The sequence below is a fragment of the Rhododendron vialii genome, chromosome 9a, assembly GCF_030253575.1.
Source record: "Rhododendron vialii isolate Sample 1 chromosome 9a, ASM3025357v1".
NCBI classification, from domain to species: domain Eukaryota; kingdom Viridiplantae; phylum Streptophyta; class Magnoliopsida; order Ericales; family Ericaceae; genus Rhododendron; species Rhododendron vialii.
The window spans coordinates 38,135,750-38,143,084 of NC_080565.1; the positions used below are offsets into that span (position 1 = coordinate 38,135,750).

At 38.3% G+C, this 7,335-nt stretch overlaps 1 non-coding gene across 1 annotated transcript; it reads right to left on the bottom strand.

Moving 5' to 3' along the window:
* Window positions 1-6,739: 6,739 nt before the first annotated feature.
* On the bottom strand, window positions 6,740-6,935 carry LOC131302158 (U2 spliceosomal RNA). The gene has a single exon (XR_009191632.1). It is a non-coding gene; the product is annotated as a U2 spliceosomal RNA (small nuclear RNA).
* Between the last annotated feature and the right edge of the window lie 400 nt (window positions 6,936-7,335).

Here is a 7,335-nt window from a genome sequence, read left to right on the forward strand (position 1 = left end):
CTCGATAACGGTACATCGAGGGGAAGAAAAAGTGGATAAGCAACCAAAAAAAAATTGCAGGAAGGGTACTGGGTACTGTATGTGAAGGATTCGTTTACAAATGCCGCTGTGTTAAAACTTATTGTCATGCTTTCAGATATCTTTTTCTTCAACAATATCAGTTGATTAATGATCCACTTACGACTTTCCCCAGTGACACAAAGTGAATTTGTATTTGGAACCAGAATTATGGAGTTCACAGTTAAAACATTTTGCCACTTTCGAGCATGTTGGCTTGTTATTCAGTGGTTCATTACATCAAAAGAGAAAAAAGTAAATGCTCCCGAGAAGCAATTCAAATGCACCTGCAGCGCATTATGAAATGAGAGAAAATAGGACGCACCGAGGCACATTACAAAAAGAGAGAAAATGTGGATGCGCCCGGGCGCAACTTAAATGCGCTGGGGGCACATTGTGCCTGGGCCGCATGTGATGCAACAAATGTTTCTAATTTGTTTCTTACTGAGTTTTTCTATTCTGAATTGGCAGGCTAAAAAAAGAGAGGCAATCCTTATAACATTATAAGGATTGTGAACGCATAAGAAGGGGACAAGAAGCCCATACGAAGTGATTCCATGAGTTCCATCCATGAAGATTTCATTGACATACTTTTTGATTCTTAGGTATACATGATTCATAATTTGTTCTTCAATGCTTTGCAAGTTGTGTAGGAGATCATGGACCCCATAGTTTCCAAACCTTATAAGGATTGTTAAATCAGTTTCAGTTTTACTGATAATCCCAAATCATCCCAGTTTATCCATGCTTATCCTAAACATGTACGCATGATCGATGTTAAAGCATTTCTTATGCTAAACTATGTTGTGACAGGGTGATAAATAAAGAACTCGTGACACGAAAATCGATAATCGAGGGCAGTGGAGCACATGGGCTAGGTTTCGAAGCCCTGCAAATTTTTCGTCAAATGGTGGAAGAAGGTATGGAGCCGAATAGTATGACCTTCGATCTTGAGCTTATTATTTGCTTGTAGCAACACTGGCCTTCTAATTGAAGGCTGTAGAGTCTTTTATGCTATGAGAATTGGAGGTTGAGATTTCGGGCATGGCCTATTAAATGACTCGAACCCCACATAAAGTTATAGGGGCCAGGTTGACAAGTTTTTAACTCCAACACGAATAAGGTACACTCTGACGAATATGGTATACTTTTTGGGTAAGTTAAATTCATGAAAACCAAACCCAAGTTACAAAAACTATAGAGTACACAACTTGAAAGAGACCTTAGCCCCGCAATTAAACGATTGATTCACAATTACACACATTTGCATATGTCAAGTCAACTAATTTGGTTCTAGACACGAAGTGGCAAAAGCTTTTGAACTTGGTTTGGGTGGGATGCGCCAGGTCAAGGCAATAGTGCAACACCAAGGCAACGCATGAGAGACCCCAGTAGCTTGCTAGTGCAGTGCGTCCTCCCCCTCAAAAAATTAATTAATTTAATAAGGAGTGAGCCGATAGCCCACATATAACATATCAGTATATGGTCATGTTTTCTCTTCTCGTTTTTCTGCTTAGTCAATGTGGGAAACAAACCCCAAAGTAACACACTAATTTTTTCTGCTTTTTCACATATTTTGCTTGGTTTGTGCCGTCAACTCAACTCGATAGTTTGAAGCCTCTGAGCACCTTGTGAATCCGTGTGTCTAACTGCTGAATTTATTGAGTGTCAAATTGCTTAATATAAAATAAAAATAAAAACCCCTCTAAATTAGCCATGTAGATAGCTGGTTGGAGTTTAGGAGTGTCTGGGGCAATTCCACAAAGTTGGAACTTGTTGTGGCATTTCAAGATGCGCCCGGGGCGCATTTAAATGCGCCTGCTTGAAGGTTTGCGTCTGAGACGCATTAATGCTGCTCCAACTTTGCGGAATTGCCCCGGACACACCCGAACTCCAATTTGCGCGTGGTTTGAACCGTTAGAAAGCTTGTCCAATTTACTTTCTATCCAAAGTAGATTGGATAAAAAAATCATTAGTACATCAAAAGAAGTGACCATTTTACCCTCGATGGATCAAAATATGATTCATTTTGGTAAAACGCGTGCATGATTTTCATTTTAAGTTGGATCAAGACCCATTGTATATGAAAAAATAGAGATTTTAAAGTACTAAAAGATGGTGGAATCCAGCCATCAAAAAATTTGCGTGATAGAAACAAGAAAACTACAAAAATTGGAGTAACTGTTGAATTTATTAAGTATCAGATTGCTTAGGATAAAACCCCCCCTCAAAATTAGCCCTGTAGATATTTCTCATCCTTTAATAGGGGTCAAGGTTAAATGTCTTTCTTCCTACCCTTAAAACATGATGATCAAGATATTTCGATAATATCATTCCTCGGATGAGAAGCCTAGCTAGGTGTTCAATCATGGCTAAATAGTTTCTCTAGTTCTCTCTTTCAGTAACCGTCTACCACATGGGGTGTGAGACGATCAAAATAATTTTCTAGAGAAAGTCTCTAGACATAGCGAGCCTAACCTGCAGAAACCGTGTTGACATCAAATCCTCTATGTCTCATGGTTGTGTAGTGCGTCGAGGATCAAAACTAAATACTCACATACAAATTGAGTGAAACTTAACTATTATGGGATCATATGCAATAAAATTACGAAAAACTCTCTTGAGGAGCACCCCTCTAAGCTCGACTCCCTCAGGTTATCTTTCACCCTCACCACAAGTCTTGCCCTGGGTGAATCCAGATGATGAAACGGTTTTTGATTATTTAATGAAGGGTGGTGTGCCAATGAATCTTGTGTCCGGGCACTCTTACAGAATGAACGAATACCCTAGAACTGGGGATGTGGGCATCAAATGGAAATTAGAATGTGTAAATGGGCACGAAAACATACTTTAGCCTTTGTCGCTCTAATGATCTTTGAATCACTCTCTGTTCGACAAACTTTACATAAATAAAACTTCATTATTTTAATGGTTGGTTTCCATCATGTTTTAATATAGTGAAAGCCATATTTATTATTATATAATTAGACTTAATACGATTAAAAATGAAAATAATACGAGCGTTTTATTGAAATAATTTTTTTCCATACCAATTGAGGGTAAAATGGTCATGCATTTTGATGTACAAATTAATTTTCATCGAGACCAATTCAATAGGAAAGTAGATTGGACAAGCTTTCTAACGGTTCAAACCACGAGCGAATTGGAATTCTGGAGTGTTTGGGGCAAGTCCGTAAAGTTGGGACTTGTTGTGGCATTTCAAGATGCGCCTGGGCTAGAAGGATTGCGCCTGAGACGCATTAATGCCACTCAAACTTTGCGGACCTGCCCCGGACACTCCCGAACTCCAATTTGCGCGTGGTTTGAACCGTTAGAAAACTTGTCCAATTACTTTCTATCAAGAGTAGTTTGGATAAAAAAAATCAATTGTACATCAAAAGAAGTGACCATTTTACTCTTGATGGGTCAAAATATGATTCATTTCGGTAAAACGCGAGTATGTTTCTTATTTTCAGTTGGATCAAGACCCATTATATATGAATAAATAGAGATTTTAAAGTACTAATAGATGGCGGAATCCAGCCATAAAAAAATTTGCATTTCCTTCATGAAAATTGGATAGAAACAAGACAACTACAAAAATCGCCGAAGCCTATGAGCACCTCGTGAATCCATGTATCCCAATTACATTGTAGTAACTGCTGAATTTATTGAGTATCAGATTGCTTAGAATAAACACCCCCTCTAAATTAGCCAAGTAGAGCGAAAACGAATGTGTAAATGAGAGCGAAAACGTACTTTAGCCTTTGTCGCTCTGATGATTTTTGAATCACTCTCCCTTTGACAACCTTTACATAAATAAAACTTCATTATTTTAATTGTTCATTTCCATCATGTTTTAATATAGTGAAAGCCTTATTTATTGTTATATAAATGGTCTTAATCCAATTCAAAATGAAAACAATACGAGCGTTTTATTGAAATAATTTTTTTCCAGACTAATTGAGGGTAAAATGATCATGTATTTTGATGTACAAATTAATTTTCATCGAAACAAATTTGGTAGGAAAGTAGATTGGAGAAGCTTTCAAACGGTTCAAACCACGAGCAAATTAGAGTTCGGGAGTGTCCGGGGCAATTCCGCAAAGTTGGGACTTGTTGTGGCATTTCAAGCTGCGCCGGGGGCGCATTTAAATGCGCCTGGGTTAGCTCCTGAGACACATTAATGCTGCTCAAACTTTGCGAACTTGCCCCGGACACCCCTGAACTCGAATTTGCACGTGGTTCAAACCGTTAGAAAGCTTGTCCAATTTACTTTCTATCCAAAGTAGTTTGGATAAAAAAATAATTTGTACATCAAATGAAGTGACCATTTTACCCTCGATGGGTCAAAATTTGATTCATTCCGGTAAAACGCGTGTATGTTTCTCATTTTAAGTTGGATCAAGACCCATTGTATATAAAAAATAGAGATTTTAGACTACTAAAAGATGGCAGAATCCAGCCATAAAAAAATTTGCGTGGATAGCAACAAGACAATTACAAAAATCGTCGAAGCCTATGAGCACCTCGTGAATTCGTGTATCCCAATTACATTGTTGTAACTGCTGAATTGATTGAGTATCAGATTGCTTAGGTTAATACCCCCTCTAAATTAGCCCAATAGATAGATGATTTCCCATCCTTTAATAGGGGTGAAGGTTGAACGTCTTTCTTCCTTCCCTTAAAAGATGATGATCAAGATATTTCGATAATATCATTCCTCGGATGAGAAGCCTGGCTAGGTGTTCGACCATGGCTAAATACTTTCTCAAGTTCTCTCTTTCAGTTACCATCTACTGTGTGAGAAGAACAAAACAATTTTCTATGGAAAGTCTATAGACATAGAGAGCCTAACCTGCAAAAACAATGTTAACATCAAATCCTCTATGTCTCATGGTCATGTAGTGCATTGATGATCAAAACCAAACCCTCACACACAAATTGAGAGAAACTTAACTATTATAGGATCATACGCAATAACATTACGAAAAAATCTCTTAAGGAGCAGCCCTCTGAGCTCAACTCCCATAGGTTATCTCTCAACCTCACCACAAGTCTTGCCCTGGGTGAATCCTGATGATGAAACGGTTTTTGATTATTTGGGGAAGTGTGGTGAGCCCAATGAATCTTGTGGCCGGGCACTCTTACAGAATGAAGAAATACCCTAGAACAGGGGATGTGGGCATCTAATGGAACTTAGAATGTGCAAGTGAGCGCGAAAACGTAGTTTAGCCTTTGTCGCTCTGATGATCTTTGAATCACTCTCCCTTCTAACAACTTTACATAATTAAAAGTTCATAATTTAAATTGTTCGTTTCCATCTTGTTTTAATGCAGCGAAAGCCATATTTATTATTATATAATTGGTCTTAATCCGATTAAAAATGAAAATAATACGAGCGTTTTATTAAAATAGTTTTTTTCCCGACCAATTGAGGGTAAAATGGTCATGTATTTTGATGTACAAATTAATTTTCACTGAAACCAAATCGGTAGGAAATTAGATTGGACAAGCTTTCTAACGGTTCAAATCACAAGCGAATTGGAGTTCGGAAGTGTCTGGGGCAAGTCCGCAAAGTTGAGACTTGTTGTGCCAATTCAAGATGCGCCCGGGGCGCATTTAAATGCGCGTGGGCTCGAAGGATTGCGCCTGAGACGCATTAATGCTGCTCAAAATTTGCAGACTTGCTCCGGACACCCCCGAACTCCAATTTGCGCATGGTTTGAACCATTGGAAAGCTTGTCCAATTTACTTTCTATCCAAAGTAGTGTGGATAAAAAATAATTTGTACATCAAAGGAAGTGACCATGTTACCCTCGATGGGTCAAAATATAATTCATTCCGGGTAAAATGCGTGTATGTTTCTCATTTTAAGTTGGATCAAGGCCCATTGTTTATGAATAAATAGTGATTTTAATGTACTAAAGTTGGCAGAATCCAGCCATAAAAAAATTTGCGTTTCGTTCCTGAAAAGTGGATAGAAACAAGACAACTACAAAAATCACCGAAGCCACTAAGGCTAAAACATGTTCTACGTTCGATTTGGTAATCAAGTTACTATTCAAAGTAATTTCTTATTTGCTTAAGTGTTTCACAGTGTTCATAGAGTATCCAAACTTCATCAAAGCGTAGGAAAAACCGTTTCATCACTGACATTCTCTCAACGCGGGGCTTAAATATTTTCAAATTCATATTTTGTTGTCTTGCTTTAACTTCCAACATAACAAAAATTGAAAATATTTCCAAACGAGAACACCGAAAAGGATTAACGGATTTTTCTTTATTTCATTCTACTGCCACCACATTACAACTATGATCTTTACTATGATCTTTAGTGCCGCCACAACGGATAAAGACATTGATAAAGTGATGGTGGTGTAGTAGGAGAAAAAGGAATAGAAAACGACTTTGAGAATAAATAGCTCCTTCATCTCCTTTTGAGAACAACACAAAAAAAAAAAAAAAACCAAATTGGACATGACATGTTGATGAGACCGGGCGCAACTTACATGCGCTTGGTCACACTCGAATGGCACCTGAGGCGCACGTGATGCAACCAATATTTTTAATTTATTTTTTACTGAGTTTTAGACAGTAAATGGTTGACACATCTGCAGATGTCAAGCCAACTTATTTGGTTCTAGACATGAAGTAGCAGAAACCGTTGAACTTGGTTTGGGTGGGGTGCGCCAGGCCAAGACAATAGTGCAACACCAAGGCGACGCATGAGAGACCCAATTAGACGTAAAGTAGTGGGCCCTCCCCCTGAAAAAAATTAATTTATTAAAGAGTGAGCCAATGGCCCACATATTAGATATTAAACTAATAAGAACAGATAATACACTTGATCTTCGCCAGAAGGCCGAGAAAGGTATGTCTTCTTTTCTCTTGGGCTACTTAATTTATAGTCACGTTTTCTCTCCTCGTTTTTCTGCTTAGTCGATGTGGGAAACAAACCCCGAAGTTACAAACTAGGTTTTGCACTACTTGGTTTGTGCCGTCAGTTCGACTCGGTTGTTTGAAGCCTATGAGCACCTTGTGAATCTATGTATCCCAATTACATTGTAGTAACTGCTGAATTTATTGAGTAGCAGATTGCTTAGCATAAAACTCCCCATCTAAATTAACCCTATAGATAGCTGGTTTCCCATCCATTATTAGGGGTCAAGGTTGAACGTCTTTCTTCCTTTGATAATGAGCGCTATATCATTCCTCGGATGAGAAGCCTGGCTAGGTGTTCGACCATGGCTAAATACTTTCTCAAGTTTTCTCTTT